Source organism: Cherax quadricarinatus, chromosome 16 (assembly GCF_038502225.1).
Source record: "Cherax quadricarinatus isolate ZL_2023a chromosome 16, ASM3850222v1, whole genome shotgun sequence".
In the NCBI taxonomy this organism is placed as follows: Eukaryota; Metazoa; Arthropoda; class Malacostraca; order Decapoda; family Parastacidae; genus Cherax; species Cherax quadricarinatus.
The window spans coordinates 18,198,136-18,219,033 of record NC_091307.1 but is presented as its reverse complement, the minus strand read 5'-3'; the positions used below and the strand labels follow the sequence as shown (position 1 = coordinate 18,219,033).

The window sequence follows — 20,898 nt, the reverse complement described above, 5'->3', positions numbered from 1 at the left end:
CGAGCTATAGCTCCTGAGTTCTGCTTCTCACCCACTAAATATTTCACGTAGTGCACCTGATAACCTCTGAGTCTGTCGTGCTTATATTCAGATAAACACGATAAGCTCGTCACTGTGTGTGCGTATTCGTGTGTGAACTCACCTAATTGTGGTTGCAGGGGTCGATTCATAGCTCCTAACCCCAGTTGTGTGTGTGTTTGTGTGTGTCTGCTCAACTAACTGCTCACACATTTGTGGGTTCGGGGGGTCGATTCTCGGCTCTTTGCCTTGTCTCATACCATTTATTAAAACTATATATAGAACCTGCCTTCAATTCACATCATTTAAATTTCTATCCTGAAATCGAAAAAATTCCTGTAACTGTGTATTTAACGTCTGACTGTGCTCTTGTATACCATTTTCCCGCCTGTCACAGTCTATTCATGTTCACTCTCTCAGGTCTTCAGAGTACCTGGTATCTCGTGGTTATCCACTCATTTAGCGCTGTCAGGTGCAATTGCATTTGTCTCTTCTAATATTTCAATTCCCTTAATCTCATGAGAAGTTGCAGACCTCAACACATTCCTAAATTTGTTCACATGCTTCATCAGGTGCGAGTTCCGTGTTGGAGCCACGTACTCCAAGATGGGTCTGAGGAATGCTGCTTACAAGGTCATCAGTGACCAGTGAGAGTTCAGGTAGCTAATCTTGGATTTGTCCAGCGATCATGCACTGCAGAGTTTAATCGACTAATGTGCGTCTCTGGTGAGATGCTCGTTACTATGCTCACTTCTAGGTCTTTTTCCTAAACGAGGTTTGAAAATCTGTGCCTGGGTCTATACTCATTTCTTCCCCAAGGTGTCACGTGTTTGACCAATTCTGTAGTTTGTCCAGTTCCACATGTGTGTGTGTGTGTGTGTGAGAGAGAGAGAGAGAGAGAGAGAGAGAGAGAGAGAGAGAGAGAGAGAGAGAGAGAGAGAGAGAGAGAGAGAGAGAGAGAGAGAGAGAGAGAGAGAGAGAGAGAGTGAGTGTGTGTGTGTGTGTCGCACATTTCTATATAACGTGTTTGCTTGAGACCACGAGACAAAGTGGACAGATTAAAAAGTAAGCCATTAAATAAACACAGATGAGGAAAACCACATTAATTTCGCACAGTTCACGAGCCATCAAGAGGAGGAAGCAACTTTGTTGGGGAATAAACCAAAAAATACCCCAGCAGATGGTGCGTGCCGGAGCATAACTAGATTACTTCTCAAGAAAGAACACGGAGACACCACGGTACATCTATTTTATTTTATTCATGGAGAAACGCTAAATTTACCCTTTGGGGTCATACAGCGCCTGGAAAATTGGGAACAAAGTTTGATCCAAGGAAACGGATCCAGAGCTCCATTATTGTTCCCTTTGAAGGTGGACAATGGAATAGTAATTAATTGTTACTACTTGAGGGAAATGTAAATAATAAAGAGCTCAAAACGCATTATAATTCACTTTAACCAGGGTAGATATACAAGATGTATGTGTGGATTTACGGTGTTGCTAATCAGTGAAGACACAAAACAGTGTTTCATATTCAGTCATTAATAAAAATGATAGATGTTGAGTTGAAAATACACTGAATGTACGAACACAACTCTAGGCTCTCAGAAAAAAACATTTCGTGATCTCTTTGGTTCTGGTATCTTGAGGTATCTAGAGGTAGACACAGCTCTGGTTGGCAGTAAAGTAACTCTGGTAGTTGCAGTAGAAACTACTAAAATGCAAGGGTGGTTTGTAATCCATGCCTTACACGACTCACGAAATTGTAATGATAAGATTGCAAACAAACCATACCACGGGTGTGGTTTGAACCCGCGACGGTCTGGAGTTTCGAGACTCTCTGATCGCGGGTTCAAGCCCCACTCGTGGTACGACTTTTTATGCCTTACACTTACGTTGTTTCCTGCAATTTCCATGCTGTTTTTAAATTATGGTATAACACATTCACCCTCCCATCCCCGCCTGTTACATGCCGGCAGGGAGCGGAGGGAGTGGAGGGTGGGAGAGAGCCTTTTGCTTTACTATCGTTTCAACTATCTACGTAATATTCGAGTACTTAGTACACGTAAAAATATATCGTCCTCCAGCAGAGAGACTTACTGTGGACTTTAATGTCCTCTGCTATCTGTCTTTCCCATGTACTCCATTTACCATTAGTAAGTTGACGATATACCTTGAAAGTCAGAGCTTCGTCACCTTGACAACAGAACATCAAGGAAAATTAATTGTTCAATTTTTTCTTATTCTAGGATGAACTTCACGGGCGTTTCTATGCTGCCGATATTCTGTGAGCAGGATCTCGATGTTAAATCCTTTATGATAAATGACTAACATATCTGAGAAAGAGGTAAAAAAAAAAATAACACTGACAGAACGAGAACCTGTACTGATACATCATTTCACTGGAAGACCAAGTTGTTGGAGTCTAACCATACCACGGGCGGGGAGGGAACTCGCGGTCAGAGAATCATTACGATTTCGTGAGTCATGTTCGAGTTTAGATATTACATGGTAAGCACAGGTATAGGGAGAGAAGGTGATAAGGAGTAATAAGGTGTGAACCTAATGTCAGGTCAGGTGGATGCTTGCTGAGGAATATGTGAGCCAGCCGGAACCTTCCCTGGTTCTGGGTGATGTGTGTACTCGCCTATTTGTGTGTATGTGTAATAAATAAGATCAAACTCAAGGAACTTCTTTCATTTCCCGTCGGCACGTCCTGCTGCAGTCCATATGGGGTGGAACTAAGCTACGGCCTAAAACACGCGTATTATTAATAACGATGATGCGAGAATTTCCGTGTTCGTATGCGCGTGTAAACAAATCCCTAGTCGTCTCACCCCTCGTGTACTTTATTTACACCTTAATGACAACTGCCATACCACAACCATGTCCCCCTTACCGGAGATGAGAAAGACTGAGGGTTTTAGATCCTAGCGTTTCATGTATCAGTTTGCTATTATGGCAGTAATGGCCCATGGCCTTGCCAAAATAGTGAATACAACTGACATCACCAAACTTCAGCAAAGCTTACTGTCAGCGCAATGTTTTCTTAAAATATTTTCCAGTGTTACATGTGGAGCTTAGTTACAGAGAGCACAGTGAATGATGAGAAAAAATAGAGTGAATGTTAAGAGAGAGCAGAGTGAATGTTTAGAGGGGGCAGATTGAATATTAAAATAGAGAGCAGACTGAATATTGAGAGAGAGTGAGCAGACAATATTCTCAGGGCAGATTAAATAAAAAAAAATAACCTGACCTTTTATATCACGAATAACCCTAATCACCAAGAAAATAAAACTAAAGTCCAAAACGCTACAAAGATACAGATTATCAGTACCTGTTTACTTATTAAAAAATAAATATATCACTGCCTTACACCTTTAAAAGGAAGATATTACGAATTAATAATTTGGCATTTTAAACACTATGCTGCGAACTTGGAGCAACAGACAAAAAAAAAAAAAGGTTGAAACTTAAGAGATATTTTTAAGTATGTTGAAAGACGAAAACAAAGTTGTCAAGACTGACTTTAAGAGGTGGGTGTTAAAGAGTTATCACTTGTTAGTAAGTCAAAAAAATAATTAAAATGCTGAACAAAGTTAAAATGCTTGATAAACTTACAAAGTTTAGAGTTCCTAATAAGATTAATTAGAGCTTAATACCTTCAAGTGTAGAGAACGATAGCATTTACAAACACTCACACACACACACACACACACACACACACACACACACACACACACACACACACACACACACACACACACACACACACACACACACACAGAGTATACAACAAACACGAATCGGTATGAAAGCGCGACCCGAAGAGCCAGAAACAAATAAATAGGGATGAAAAGATAGGCTGAAAGACAGTCTGAGAATGACATGGCATCTAAAGTGAAATCTGAACTAAAATTTCAATATAACCACAGCAGAAAGAAGACACCAATGACGAAGATGTCATAATACTGAGGAGAAAGGAGAGCTTGCCAGAAATGATCAGAAGTCTGCGATGACCTGAACAAAATATTTCACGAAGTATTTTCAGTTGAAAAGGGAATATTACAAGTGTGTCAAGGTGGAAGAGTGCACCAGTAAATGCACGGCACAATACACACAGCTGGAGAAAAAGTGAAAATATTACTGAGGAAGCTTAAATATATTTCATTGGTACATAAATGGAGGATAGAAGTCACCTTACAAACCAGTATGTTAATGATAAAACGTACATAAAAGGGATATGAAAACCTAGACTATAAAATTAAAGTTACGAAGGAAACAGATAAACCTGAAAAGATTTCTTCCAAAAACATAGAACAAAGATTAAAGTTGGGCCAAGTCAGACTCTGAATAGTTTTCTGATGAGAAAGGAATGAATTCAGTTTTTTTACCAATTACTTCCTATCGCTCTTTACATGAGACAAACGAAATCCAAGTAATTATTATAGTGTGCCTGAGAAAATTACGGAATACGTAGTCAAAATTTACTGACTTTCAGTAGGACAACTGAGGGTTGAACATAAAGAACATGATATAAAGATTTCAGTAAAGATTTTAACACATTCTCACACAGACGACTGTTAAAGTGGCAGCAAATGGCATCAGAGGTAAAGACATCTTATAGATCACGGCATGGCTGACTAATGGGCATAGTTTGCATGATTAGAGTGATGCTAAAATAAACCGATCATAAGTGGTGTTCCACAGGGGTAATTTTTGGGTGTGTTGTTGATCATAATGTATCTTGAAGGATTTTCCAGAAATAAGAGTGAATTCGCGCATCAAAAAAAAAAAAAAAAGCCTAATAATGAAATCGTAGGAGGCTACTGCAGAACGCAAGAGAAATCCTGTCAAGATAACTTTATGGTCTCAAAAATTGGAGATGCATCTCAGTGTGGAAAAATAGAATACCCTAACCCTTGGAGATGACAAGAACTCTACATACAAAACAGCAGTGATTAATTGTCTAAAATAATGCCTATAGACTTTTTAGAATTATATAAGTAGGATAAGTATCTGAAGTCCCTAGATTACTTTAAAGATGTATGCATCGTTGATAAGGTCTCAGATTACGCATCAGAGTTCTGGTCTCCATAATGCAGAATGTATATAAATGGACTGGATAATATAGTGAAAAAAACGAAATAATTCATTGCATAAGAAATCTGTTTTTATCTATATAGATTACGAATCTGCACTCTGGAAAAAAGAATAGAGGGACTGGGAGATGACAAAGGCATTCAAATAGAAAGCAAAGATTAAGAAAGAAAATAAGCAAGGTGCTGATATGTAACTGGAAAAGAATTCTAAACAATGGCTTTCACGCTTGATAAATTTAGATTTAGAATGGATATAGGAAAGCAGCGATTTAGCAATAAAGGTGTAGATGAGTGAAACATTCTACCAAATAGTCAGTGGCACTAGCACTCTTTGATGGCTTTAGAGATATTTATTTCCTTTCATCGCTATGGAAATGGAGAAAAATTCTTCCTCTGTAAGCCATGTGTGTCGTAAGAGAAAACTGAAGTGCTGAGAGCAAGAGACCAGTTACCCCTACTCCTGTATAAATGACTAAATATAAAAGCTATATAAAGTTGGGATGTTTGAATGAACGTGGATGTAGTGCAGATGATAAGAGATGACTGAATCTCATTGAAGAGAAGCTGTATGTCCTACTTGTGAGACTAAGCTGTGGGGAAAGAGAGTTTAAGTCGGGAGAAATAAATGAGATTAGGTCAAGTGCATCTGAAAAAAATAGAGCTAAGGAGGTGCAGCTAAAATGTTGAGGGATTAGTTATGGCAGGAAAATAGGGGATACAAATGTATAAACTCAACGATTATATGGATTAAAATAAGGGTCGGATGCAAAAAGTGGGCTATACTAAGTATTTATGCACATGAAGAAGATAAATGTTTAGTGAGTGTTTAGGGAGCTTTGAACCAAGTAATTGTGGTGAAGGAGGGGGGGGGGTCAACTGGGAGAAAGTTGTAGAGGGGGTAGTCAGTATGTTTAGGGTGTCAGGGGTAAATGATAATGGGGAGGGGCCTTTGACTGAACTTTGTATACAAAGAGGTTTGGTAACAGGCAATACATATTTTATGAAAAGGAGGATGAACAATTATACGAGTTATATAGGGCGCAATGACAACAGTTCGTTGGACTTTGTATAGGTAGATAAAAAGTTGCTGGGTAGACTTCTGGATGCGCATGTTTATAGAGGGGCAACATATATACAAGATAATTATGAGATCAGCAAGTAAGAGAGAAGTGAAAGTTTATAAACTAGAGCAAGTAGTTAAGATATTATTGGGAGAAAGATGGGCTAGCGAGAGTATAGGTAATGAGGTTAATGAGGTGTGGGAGTAGATTCAAGAATGCATAATTAAAGAGTACAACAGATTTTGTGGATATAAGATGGTGGGTGCAGGAGGGATGAGAAACGATGGGTGGAATGATAAGGTAAAGAGAGTGCTAAGTTGAAAAAGTTGAAAAAGTGATATTGGGAGGGTGGAGTATATGGGGTATTAAAGAGGTTAAGATAGTGGTGAGGAAGTGTAAAAGGTGAGAACAAACGAGAGAGTGGGTGAGGCGCTCTCAACAAATTTTGCTGAGAATAAGGAAAAGTTCTGGAGCGAGATTAATAGGATGAGAAAGCCCAGGAAACGAATGGATTTGACGCTATACACAGAAGAGGAGAGTTATTAGATGGGGAGGTGGCATGGGTTGTGAATGTTGCATTGAAGAGGCTGGAGACAGTGAAAATGTCCTCCTGAGGACAATGTTAAGTGTTAATAATATGCAGAAAATTCATAGTTCAGAGATTAGAAGGAGGCGTAGGATTACTAAAAGTATCGTCCAGAAAGCTGAAGAGGCGTTGTTGAGGAGGTTTGGACGTTTAAAGAGGATGGAGCAAAACAGGATGACTTGGAGGGTGTATAAACCTGTAGTTGAGGGAAGGCGGGTTATGGGTCGCCTGAGAACAGTGTAGAGGGAGGGGGGGGGGGTAAAGAAGCTCGAGTATGCGAGGGGCTTGGACATCCAGCAGGCGTGTATGAGCTTGTTAGCGGTAAGTGGCTTTTATGACTTTACGAGCTATTGGAGCTTATGCAAGGTAACAATGAAAGGATTCAGGAAAGCCAGTTAGCCTGATTTGAGTCCTGAAGGTGGGAATACAGTTCCTGCACTCTGAAGGAGGGGTGGGGATATTTGCAGTTTGGAGGGGCATAGGAACTGTAACGTCGGCGCGCCTCTGGCAAGACAGTGATGAGAGTGATGGTGAAAGCGTTTTTTTTCTGGGTCACCCTGCCCGCCCGGTGGGAGACGGCTGGTGTATCATACATATACATACATACATATATATATATATATATATATATATATATATATATATATATATATATATATATATATATATATATATATATATATATATAAAGTAAATTGTATATTGATGTTTTGGTATATTTTTGAATTTTATTAACAATTTAATAATTAATAAAACAAAAACAAAAAAATAATTTTATTGGCTATATATAATTAACCAGAATAATTAAAACGAAGTAGCATGTTGTAACGAAATTAATGATACTTTTTTACATGTAGCATCGGCTAAATTACCTCACAAAGACACGTGAAGGGACACCAGTAATGGACAGTGCATCGAATATATTGTCTCATTTTCTTTAGTCGCGCACCAAAAAATTAATTTAATCTTGCCAATATCTTTCCTTAATATATATCACTTTAATACAGCATGGACTTTTTTCTAAATTGGAATTGAGGTCAATAGTATTTTGAAACTGTCTCTTCCATTTAATAATTTAATTAAATTTAAGAACAGGAACATCCAGGATGAATAAAAAAAAAAAATCCTATATAATACAGAGTACAGAGCTATTTTGGTATTACATAAATTACTCTTATCAGAAGTTCAGCAGTAGTATATTGTATTGGTTCAGCAATACAAATAAATATTCATGGCATTTTCACAAGATCCCAAATATGGTAATATTTACACAGGTATTTATAGTTGCAATTTGCAAAGTTGCACTACATATTTTAGATAATATGTTGCAAATAACGTACACTTTTTTTTTGGTTTACTTTCTGTTTTCCCCTCATCTCTTTTTACTGATGTTTACACGTGTTTCAATATCTGATGTTGCTGTGTGTAAAGTTCAAAATATTCGGTAGTATCTGTCCAGAACTGTTCTTCTCTTAAGGAAACAATTATTCTGTTTTAATCATAAAGTGAGAGTACGTATCTTATAGTACAACGTTGGATGCCACAAGAATACACTCGAGGGCCTAAAAGTTTCTTTTTTTAATCACTTTCGATTAGAATAAATATTAATACAAAAGTTTAAGCGGGTATGTTGCGGAGTTGAAGACTCGGGAATAACTGGTCAGCACCCCGACCCCTGACACACGCACGTCTGACTCCCCGCAAGGCTGAAGCAGAACTAACTTTGCCTCTCTCTCTCTCTCTCTCCTAGTTCTCTCTATATCCCCTCCACCCCTTCCAGGCTCCCTCCTTCTCCCTCCCCTTCCCCTCACACCAGAGAAAGATCCCCTCCTCCCTCCCCGCCAGTTAGCCACCTGTTTCCTCAGGTGAGGAGGCGGCGTGGTTCAACGATACATAGTCCTCTCCAGTGAAAAAAAAAATTTCGCTGTTAATATCGAATTGGATATGACATATTCTTATGTAAAAGTTCCTCGGATTCATTAAGCAGTGAGAACACTTCTCCTGGTTGCTGCAGTAAGAGTAATATTGAGCTCACCTGAGTAAACTGAAGCCGGTGTATAAAAACTCGCAAAGTGAAGCCTGTATACACTTTCCACACAGTCATAAAGGGTTAAACATTTACCTTTCTTCTGTTCATGAATTGGTCATTGAGAAAGGCGAGTGAGCGGCTGTGAGCGAGTGATCGAGATCAACCGCCTCTCTCAAATATTTATGGGATAAACCCTTTGTTCTTATGTTTAGAGAAAATTTAACCCTCAGAGGTAGCAATGTTTAACTATCTTTTCCTTTTTTAGTTTGGCCTTGAGCATATAAGGCGCAGGGTGATTTTCAAAGACTTTTCATGGTAAAAAAAAAGAGCTTTTTATATGCCGGAAAATATGGTAACTTAATTTAAGCTTATCGTAAAGAAGAATTTCTGGGATTTTTAAGCAGGATAAAAACACTAATTATAGTCAGCGTCGAATCAAATTGTTTTAATCGAAAATGAAATTGCGTTGCAAATTTTTTGCTTTGTTTTGGATTTGGGTGAATTGGCGTTAATTTTTTTTGGGGGGAGGGAGGGGTTCGAAGATAACAGCTTGTTTTTTATATTAATAGACTGACATATTATCTAAATGTGTTCAGAAAACAATGAAAAAAGGCAAAAACTGTTATACCGGCTAAATTTCGTTTTGCTATTTTTTTTGGGGGGGAGGGGGAGGTTATAAAACTTTTCTTTTTAGTAAGCAGAAAGTTTTTCTAGCAAATCATAGTTTCCCATTCAGATCGTGAAAGTCTCTTCGGAGACGGTAGGTGTGAGAGCGAGAGTTGTGACTGACTTCTGTCTGATCAATATCAGTTGGCCGGCGCTGCTACTGTACACGGAGAGGGTAACATTAGTGCCTGTGAACAAAGGGAAAAGGTCGTGCTATGGGCGGGGTCCCCCACATACCAAGAGGAAAGGTTGTCTTAAGGGGAAGGGATGACCTGCGAACTCAGGGGAAGGTCGTGTTATGGGGTAGGGTGATACTTGAACCCAGAGAAATTCGTGTGTGATGATCAAACAGTATCTGCATTGTTTTGCCTTTAATTCTCACAGCATTTACACTTTATCATTAACTCTCAAACATATCTTCACTTTCGTTATCAGTTCTCAATTTATCACAATTTAATAATTGGTTCTCACAGTAAATACAAAAGAATAATGGAACATTATAGTAGCCCCCCCCCTGGCCCACACTAAACACGTCCTCTAACGAAATCCTTTTTACCCATATTTGTCCCATCTATTACTTAAGTTACCCAAAGTGTTAACTTCAGCGACTATTTGACAGATTCTTCAGTTCATTTACATACCTGGAGTATACCTGGAGAGGGTTACGGGGGTCAACGCCCCTGCAACTCGGTCTGAGACCAGGCCGGTACTAGTTTTTTATAACCTTCCTAAATCTGATTTTTTCCAACTTCAAATTAGTGTTTTGTGTTACTTCTTGGTTGCATATCTTCAGCATCCTGTTTATATCTCCTTTATTTATACCTGTCTTCCACTTGCATACCTCAGTCATGTGTCCCTCAATCTACGCCCTTCAAGAGTAAATTCAAGGATCTGTTTTTATTCATCTATCTTCAAAAAGATTTTTTATACAGTAGATTAACTTCATCGTTCTTGGTATTTTCCTCAATACATTTATATACATTCTGTAGTTTGGAGACCACACCTGCGGAGCTTAATGTAAATAATGCTTTACTGATGACGTAAATAGCTGTAAACTAACCCTAAGAATTCTATTACATATACGTACTTCGTAACAGCTCCAATAAATTTCTTGGATTTAAATTAAGAACAGTTAAGTACCACTGTTTTGACCTCAGATTTTTATTATCAAGGTCTCTAAAGCATTGTCTCATCCGGTATGATCATGCTGTACATCATTCAATTAATAGGAGGCCGGAGTTAATTTCATTCACAAGGAGTATGACTGCAGTTTCCCACTATAGCATAAATTTACTCATAGTTTTCCGGTATGATCATACGTCTCATAATGGCAGCAAATTTACTCAGTATCTCATGAAATGGATGGATACTACATATATATATTTTTTAATTTCGAGCCTCGTAAGCCGTTTCTGGAAGTCTCTCGTTGTCAGTCACAGTCACTTCAGTCAGCTTCAGCATCTCAGTGGTATTAGCAGGGATGAACTTAAGACCCCAGACACTACAGTTATTTAATGTATATGATCATTTTATACTTTGTAAGCTACTTTTGAATCCAAAAATCACAGTGTTTATCGCCTGTTACTTTGCTGCACACGTTGATATGTACATCAAGGCTTGATAAAGCTTACGACGAGCGAAAAGTAGCCTAAATAAAATTCCAAAACATTGCAGATGTGTCAGTTTGCCTAAATTACTCATGCCACTTTTAATTCCTTCATCTAAGTCATTAATTTAGCTTATGAACAAGGGGCCCAAAACTGATCCTTGTGGAATTCCACTTGTGACTGTCCCTTCTATTGAATTCGCTCGTCATGCGAACTCTGCTGAAGAATGAACAGGACATCTCTTTCCCCTTTCTTGTATGTTAAATTTATTAAAGCCAAACTTGCCCTGAATTTCCAAAGTCCACAAATATTGATGACTTTATGCTTTCCAGTTGTGTGATAACCATAAACTACAGGAATTGTAAAAAGTGAAATGAAAGTGATAATATTAAATACAGGACGCAAGTACAGACATTTTAGGACATCTGACAAAAATGAAAAATAATACAAGAGGACGAGAAAGCACAGCATTTATAAAGTAGTACAGAATTGTCACTGGTGAAGGTCAGGTGAAAGCATATTATGTAAATACCGAGTCATATTACAGCAGGGAAGAAGTATGTAGCAGTACGTGTACTCAATCTTTGTTGTTTAGTATTGGAAGTAGCAATTAAGGATTCTTCTGTACGAGGGCGCCTATTCCTGACGGGTTATCTGTAAACCATTTCTGTGCTGTTTCAGTGCACGAAATAACCCTCTTGTTCCAAGCATATTTATGATCTTAAATACGTGTGGTTCGATTCCTCACATGATGGCTGTAGACTCCTACTTCACTGTTGGTCGTGTCGTAGGGATGGACCTTCCTGATGAGGAAGAGACCATTATTTCTCGAAGCCGTTCCTGGATGCCATAAAGTTCCAGTCTCAGGTTTGAAAATGTGCAAAATATCTAAACCTGGTAGCACAATTCTAGAAAGTACTTAGAATACTTAGGCACTTGACGACTAAAAGCAGAGTTCTTGGTTTTGCATAATTTCTGGATATGAAGCATTTCATATTCAAATGTGACAAAAATCCTCGTTTTATTGTACGTTTGGTTTTTCTACAGCAAAATCAACTGGCGTTATCTCAGCTAAAATTGGTGGTAGTTCGGCCACAATTTGTATTTTTCAAAAAGTTAAATGGTTGTTGGTCAAGCTACTGCTGAATGAAAACTCCGACTGAAAACGTGATATTTGTGTTCAAAATTAAGTTAGTCGTTTGTTGCCCCCATCCCTCAGCACCAGTGATGACAGGCTTTAAAATTTTCCAAAATTGCTTTATGTAGGGACAGGTGAGTAAAACGTAAACGCAGCAACATCAAATGCTTTGGAGTTAGGACAGTAAACTGAATGAATATACATGTGTTACTGAATTTTATTCTACTTGCTAATGTGTCAAAGGTCATTAGTACTAGGATGCAGGGCTGGATTAAAGTCTTCCTCGGTGTTGGGCATCCTCAGCTGTAGATCACAAAGTAGATATCTACTATATATAAATATTTTCCTTGTATATAATTTTAAGGCTCTATCCTAGAACTAGATAAAAGGTTTGAACCTATATTTTCATAATCAAAATTATTTGATAAAATTAGACAAATAAAGCAAATTTTTAAGTTAAATTTTCCCGTTTTCTTTCGACTGAGTATTTAGGGGTCTTAAGAGATAGTTCGTATGTCCTGGTCACTCATCATTGTGTCAAAAAAAGCAGTTCAATATTATCGATTTAAGGTATTATTTACATGGTGATACCAAGCCAATCCTCTCTCCTAAATGGTACCTCTAAAGAGCTTCCAATGCTTTTATTTCCCCCCCCCAAAAAAAGTCACCTGGCCGGCAGAAAAGTTCATAAATAGCATCACAAAACCCAAGTTGACGCTTAGTTTTTTCTTTTTACTTCGGATCAAAAGTAGCGTCCAAGGTACCAATGCTTTACTCCCTTCACAGCAGGCGAATGGCTACTGAAACTGGCGTTGCATCTAGACTCAGTTCTAGTCTTCGAGCCTTTAATTTATAACAGCAGTGTTCCCCAGTCTTGTGTACGTGGTGTCGCACTAAATTATCAAATGCGCCTCGAGGATCATACTATTTATTTTTTCCTCTGAACTTAAATACGAATCGCTCAGAACCAATTTTTTTTTATGTAGAAAGTGTATATTGTGGGGAATAAATAAAAAAAAATAATATAGGATTATTTATGAAATAAAAAACTGGAAAAATCAATAGTAGTAGTGTTTCATACGGTAACTGCCATCTCCACGAGCCCCTTTGGGGCGGGGCAGATGGCAGACCAGAGGCCTAGCTTCTCCCTACGAGCCCCGTGAGGGCGGGAAATGTGGCTAGGCCTAGGGACAGTTGGTCCCAAAGATGAGGGGGTACTTGTACCTCCTCCCATGGGAGTCTTACGTCTCCCCAGATAGGGAGCCAAGGCCGGGTCACCACTACTTGGAAAAGACCCGGGCCGGGAGAATACCGGCGAATAAAAAAAAAATAGCACTGATACGTAAATTAGATACGTACAGGGGAAATTAATTAAAGAAATGTTTCGCCCACCATGGGCGGGGGGAGGACAGAGAATCGAAGTTTTACAGGTATATGTATGGTGGATCAATGTCAGGTGCTGTATGTGGGAACGAGGCAGTAATAGTCTGGTGAGAACATTGATCATAAAATGCCAGATTTCTATGTGAGGTTGAGAATGGTGGTAGTGGCAATGAGAACAAATTAAACAGTATCTTCTGTTTTGCTTAGTATCTCTGATGATTACTGGACCTCTTTGAAGGTCAAATGATGGTTGTGGAGGCGTTGTGCAGGGGGCTTCAGTATCTCTGGTGCTTCCACACTGGTGACATTCCTGGTGCCGCCCACGCACTGCCCCCACCGACCCTGACCTTCATTCATTTCACATGAACTCTCTCCAGTATATTAGCACTGGTTACTGCAAACTTTATATGAGAATGAGAGCACCCTAGTGGGCGAAACGTTCCCTTAATAAATGTCCTATGTCTTGCACAGGCGTCTTTATCCCACAGGCTTCTTTCTCGTTTCCATCGTCCGGGTGAAGGAAGAGAAGGGAGGGGAAAGGGAAGGAAGAGTGGCCTGGAGGACGTAGAAGGAGGGAGGAAGGAGGGAGATATTGTACGTGTGGCTTCTGTGAAATCATATCATTCATCATATCACAATAATGTACTCCAGCATGGTCTGTCGGTGTCAGGATTTAATGGCAGAGCATTAAACAAACAAATCGAATGCATTTAGACGCTAGAATTAAACTATAACCCGCCATGATAACATGAACGTTGATAAGGACATTTACTGAGCAGTTTGCAGAGTAAACAGACTGATGTTGTAGTAGAAGGTTTAAGGATTTATCAGTTTTTACATGTACACAGACGATGATCGACATTAATGTAAAGTATACAGTCATTGTTTATGGTCACTCTCGAAAAATGTGTGCTTGCCTGTCTACTATCTGAGGAATATAGATATAGCTTGACGCATTGAGCACATGTACATTCTTGTTAATAAAAATATGATCCAAGAAATTATGAGCAAGCACCATAAATTTATAAACGTTGTTTACCCAAATATATTCCTCTTATTCATTTTAAGCTCTGGTTTTTACTCCCTTGTGCCTGGATAAGCATTCTTGCTACCGCCCACAGAATGGGAAAAGGTGAGCCCAATCAAGTACTCACTTTGGAGGTAAAACATCAATGTGCTCTAGTATGTTGAATGAGAAACTCGAAATGGAATAGAGTGTTATGTTACGGGAAGGAGAGAGGGAGAGTGAGAGGAATGGTAAAGGAAGGGCAAGAAGAATAGTTTAGAAAGGGAGAGGGAGGGTGGATGGAGAGAGGGATGGTAGAGTGTGAGACTGATTAGGGGTAGGAAGGCTGAAAATGAGGGTAAAGAGAAGAGGGGGAAATTGAGAGGGAGGGTAAACGAAGGAAGAGTAAGAAGGATTATGATGAGAGGGAGAAACAGAATGTAATGAAAGAGGGAAAGCTTGATGGAAATATAAGGATTCGGTAACAGGAGAGAAGAATGAAAATGGAAAATACTTGAATGAGAGGAAGATGAAAGGAAGAATTAGAAGAAAGTGAAAAATAGATAAAAGTGAGAATAAGAATAGAGGAGAGAATGTGAGGAAGAGAATGAGATAAAAGAATTGAAAGTAAGAGTGAAAGGGAATAAGGGAGAGTAAGAGGAAAAGAGAGAGAGAGAGAGAGCAAAAGGAACAGGAACAAAGAGTACTAGGAGAAAGGTTAAAAGAGGAAAACAGCGAGAGCAGCAAGGATGAAAATGAGAGAAAGAATACGAAGACAGAAGAGGAAAAGGAAGAGCGTAAGAAAATTAAAGAATAAGTGGAAAATTACCAGTCAAAAAGTAGAATGCTAAAGGAATGAACAGACAGGATAAACAAGGGGGAGAGAATAACACATCTATTAAGCGACGTTTCCCACACCAGCGGAGCCGAAACATCTAGTCGAATGACCCAAGCGTTTCGAATTTCATCTTTATTCAACATTTTATTGGTATTGTGATACCGACGCTTCTAAAATAATAATAACGAAAAGGAAATGGCGTGCACACAAAAATACAGAAAAATAACAAGAGAACAAATGTGCAGTTAAATGGTAGAAGAAGATAAGCAGGTGGAGAAGCGTGTGAGGGAGAAGCCGGATGTGTGAAAGAGAAGCCGGACGTGTGAGGGAGAAGCCTGTCATGTAAACTTCAGTTCTGTGCTGGATTAGCGAAGCCCTTGGCTAGCCATACGTCTCCTTAATAGATGTCCCAATACCGCATTGGTGTCTTGCATGGTCAGAGAGGCGAGGCAGCGTGAAGTGCAGACGAGTCAGCGTCAGGGAGAGGACAGAGTCATCAATAACGTAAAAATACCCCAAGTATTTGAGGGCTGTCGTAGGGGGCAGAGGACTGAGGATAAACACTGATGGTGTCGAGGGTCTCAAGTGGAAAAGGGTTGGATCTGAGGACGGGAATGGGAATGGGAATTCTGGAATTTTACATTATAGCACAGTGGACACATAAGGTATATTACGCAAGGGGTAATTTATATTTGGCTTCACAGAAATGAAAGGAAGGATGAGTGGTGCTGGGTAGATGATAGGAGTGAAGCTGGTGGCGGTTATGTTAGTGCTGATGCTAGTGGTGATGGTGGCGGCGATGCTTGGCTCAGTAGTGGTGACAGTTATCACTCTTCCCGATTGAGACTCCGAAGAAAAAAATATTGCCCATTGTAGGTAGTGAAAACATTCGTGGCGTAAGCTGTCACCGGGTTACGAATTTGCTTAAGTATTTACCGATTCGAAGTTGCAACCTGACGACTTTTATATGCTTGTTAGTTTGGGATCACAGCTTTACCGGGAGCTTAGGTCGCTATGCTGGTGTTTCAACATGAGCATAGCTGCTGCTCAGGGCATGAACATGGAGAGGTGTGCATCGCTCAGGATATATGAACAGAGAGGTAAGTACTTCTCAAGGTATGTACACGTAAATACTTAAGCCCCAATTAAAGGGATGAAATTACATCATGTTAGTTCAAAAAGGAAAGGCACGAGCCTTAATAACCTGCGGATAGTCGATAAGCCTTAAACCAGTCATTCTAACTGTTGCTGCTGCACGGATTTGCAAAACGAGGATTTTATACCCAATATATTTTTTTTCTGAATGGCCTCACAGCTGTCACGAGACTAAACTGTATATCAGTGGGATTGAAATACGCGTGTTTTGCCAAATTAAGTTATGACAAATCTGATGGGTCGGTTTTAATTCGCTGGAATTCGTTATGTTACATATGCGTTGATAAGTGATAATAGAAAAAATCCCCAAAATAAATGTAAATGGTTTTTATGTACAATTCTAAATTTATAAAAACTATTATATGTAATCTACAATACCTATATATATATATATATATATATATATATATATATATATATATATATATATATATATATATATATATATATGTATATATATATATATATATATATATATATATATATATATATATATATATTATATATATATATATATATATATACCAATAGGAATATTTTATTACATAATATGGCACAGAAGATTTAAGAGATACATTGTTTATATAAAGGTGGGATATATATATATATATATATATATATATATATATACATATATATATATATATATATATATATATATATATATATATATACATGTTGTTACGTGTGTATCACCGATTATAAGGCGAAAATCTCATCCAGCTCCTCAGAGCTGGGGCGTGTGCCCAAAATGCAGCATGCATTACCCCTATATATATATATATATATATATATATATATATATATATATTGTGAAGGCTTACTCAGCCCTGTAACAACTTCAGTAAGTATTACTAAGGCTGGCTCCTCTTCAGGAAAATTAATGAATAGAAAAAGAAATAATAACAGACAAACATAAACACTTTATTATATAGAAATTTAAAATATAAAACACTTAAATATGAAATATTAATCCTACATTAAAGAAAATGAAAAATGAAAAATATAAATGATAACTTAATTCAACGCTAATATATATAGGGGTGTCTGGTGTTGGTGACACTGTGTTGTTGAAATCGTAGCCGTTGCTGATGATGGGGGATGGGGGTCACAGGTGTTGGTTACGACCCACTGGCTAGTTCTTCACAGTAGATAGAGCCTTGAGTATTCTATCCCGATGACAGGAAAGCAGGTTCTTTACCGCTGCAATGATGTGGGGTTACATCCTGCAATTTCCTACAGGTGCACAGGTAATTAAATCCAAAATGGGGAAGTCTCTGGACGTTAGTCCATCTCCATCTGTTCTCCTCGTTGATTGACAGGTGACCCTCTCTGTCATCCAAGCTGAAAAGATAGACAGGTTACCCACTGCTTAAGAAATCACTCTCCATGGTAAGTACAATACCCAAAAGATGTGGTGATTATTACAACAGTCAACCTAGAGCAAGACTGAAAGGACTAAGTTTATTATTGGTCAAAAGTGACGGCAATCAAACTATCACTTTCGGGGAGGGGGAAAAAAGGCGGGAATAGCGGGAGCTTGACTTACCTTACCTTAACAAGACATTCGCTGCCTGACCTCGGTCGAGTGCGGTTGTGCTCTGCACCCCTCTGCTGTTTTCAGGCGAGCTACCTTGTATCAACACGGCACTGAGTGTGAGGAGGCGCGTAAATACCATTGGTATTGAGCTGCTTCGTGGGGCGATTTCACCCTCTTCAGTGCAAGTCTTACTCCCAACAATCATTAGGGAGACCTATGGAGTCCAGGACGATGAGGTGTATGGTGTAGCCCTGAATGGGGCTTATAGAATCTTCGTCAAACTGAATTCCACGTCCGTGTATGAGTCTTTGGTGACGAGATTCCAAGACGTGAGTCTTGACGCTACTCCAGCTGTGAAGGTGCGTTTGATCGACGTATCTCGCCACTTTACGTGGGTTAAGATACCTAATGTCCCATTTGAGGCAGATGAGGCTGACATAAGGAGTGTTTTTGAGACATATGGAACCGTACATCTGGCACAAAAGGGCAAGTGGACGGCAGGTGCTTACATGGGACGTCCGGAGGGTACCTTTTCCCTGAAGATGACTCTGAGACATCCCATACCGTCTTACGTCGTGTTGGAGGACTTCAGGACGCAAGTTATGGTATCGTATGCCGGACAGAGACGTACGTGCAGAATATGTGGGGCGTACGACCATATGGCGGCAGAGTGCGTGAAGCTGAGGAGGGCACCAGCGCAAACTGGTGAAGCACCAGTTACCAGCGTGATAGCTGTTGAGAGCCCCGCGCGAAAGCAAGGGCCTGGGCGCTTGTGGAGTGAAGAGGTGGAGGATTCCAAAGAGGAGACTGGCATGTGTGAGGTAAGCTGTGATGTAAAAGGATCTGTTACTACACAAGGGAAAAGTACAGAAGTGCAAGTGCAGGAGGAGGTGCAGGCTCTAGAGGAAGAGCTTCAGGAAGTGTTAAGGACATTGACGCCGCCTGCAGAGGATGTTGTTCCTGAGCTGGTGAGAGGCACGGCGTTGCCTGTAGAGGAATGTAAGGATAAAAAACATAGCAGGGCTGACGGGCCAACTAGTAAGAGTGAGTTGTCGCCGTGTGCTGTGGAACGAGGCGTGGTGGAGGTTGAGGTTCATCGTGAGGGAACCTCAGAAGATAACATGGATGTAGAGGGCATCACGAGGAAGAGAGCGGCGGCGTCAGACTCAGATGATGTCCTGACGCCGGCGCAGAGGTCTGGGAGGAAGGAAGAGCAATGTCGAAGTAGTCACGATAAGAGGCATCGCAAAAAAGGGGGGGGGGTTGATGGTGTGAAGCCTTGTGCTGGCTCTGGGGCAGGAGGCCCTGGGATGAATGAAGTGAGGAGGAAGGGTTGGAAACTATAAAGAGGCCTTAGGTGTATGACTGTGAACGTAAATGGACTGTGTAATAGTGTGAAGAAGGAATGGTTTCGAATGTTTCTGTATAAATATAGGGTGGATGTAGTGTTCCTGCAAGAACACAATTTCAAGGAGGGAAGAGTGCTCGAGGTGGAGGGGTTTCAGGTCATGACTCTGCCATCTGCACGTCTGAAAGGTGGTGTGGGTATATTGATCAGGGAGGCAAGCCCGTTTGTGTTGCTAAGAAGTGACGGGGGAGGGGGGGAAGAGTATTGCACGTGGATGGGTGGTGGATGGGGCAGAGGGTATCTTTTGTAAGTGTGTATGCACCAGCGGAAAATGATGCGAGGGTAAAAAGGGATTTTGTATGTGAAGAACTAGTTTTCTTCTTACGTGGTTTACCTGCAGTGGCCGTCGTTGGTGGGGACTGGAACTGCATTATTAGGAGGGCTGACGTGGAACCAAAAGGGGCGGGGCACATGTCGGCGGCCTTGCGAGATCTTTTGAGGGATATTCAGTTGCGGGATGCAGTTGGAGGAGGAGCGGGGGAGGTAGAGCACACTTTTGTAAGACGGGGTTATGCTGCTAGGTTGGATAGGCTGTATATATCTCAAAGGGTTGGGTTGACATTTTTCCGTACAATAGAAGTAGCAATTCGGATCATCGGGCGGTAGTAGCAGAGGTGGCGTGGGAGTCACTAGCAGGTATATCTAGGGGATATTGGAAATTAAATACAAGTGTGTTAGGTGATGAGGAGGGGATAGAGGGATTTGCAATGCTGTGGGAGGGGTTATGTGCAGAGATAAATGGGGTAGAGGATGTGGTGATGTGGTGGGATGGTGTGGCTAAAGAACGGATTAAGCAATATTACGTAAAGGAAGGGAAACATATCAATTCTTTAAAATATGGGCTTGCTAACTATTTGGAGGATAGATTACGGGGTTGTTATGCGAGGGGGGCGGTGGCGGGCACTTATCCAATGGATGAAATTATGGCAATTAAAGGGAGGCTGCGTGAGGTACAGGATGAGAGGTTCCAAGCGGTGTGGGTACAGGCGGGGGTGGAAGAGGTGTTATGGGGCGATAGACCTTCATCGTGAGTATTGCGTAGGCAGAAACAAAGACAGCAGGCAATGACTATTCCATGGTTGGAGGTTCATGAGTCGATAGGAGGGTACAGGGAGGGGCAGGTCATACAAGCTACGGAAGGAATGGGGGCGTTTGCTGACAAGTGGTATGAGAAGTACTGGCAACGAGAAGGGGTAGAGGATGGGGTTTTAGAACAGGTGTGTGGGAGTGTGGTATGTCAGTTGCGTAACAGTGATAGGGAAGCACTGGGTGGGGAAATAACTGAGGGGGAAATATGGAGGGCTTTAAGTGGAATGCGAAAGGGCAAAGCACCGGGAATTGATGGACTCCCGGCAGAGTTT

At 40.2% G+C, this 20,898-nt stretch overlaps 1 protein-coding gene across 4 annotated transcripts in view; it reads right to left on the bottom strand.

The window, feature by feature from the left end:
• Positions 1-20,898, bottom strand: part of LOC128688932 (protein amalgam) — a 321,694-nt gene that overhangs the window by 72,693 nt on the left and 228,103 nt on the right. The window contains exon 1 of one of the 4 annotated variants that reach the window (XM_070085444.1): positions 8,456-8,472. The exons of the other annotated variants lie outside the window; for them this stretch is intronic. The gene's annotated coding sequence lies outside the window, so the exon portion shown is untranslated. Of the gene's footprint in view, positions 1-8,455; positions 8,473-20,898 lie in introns of those variants that run through there. 4 annotated transcript variants of the gene reach the window in all.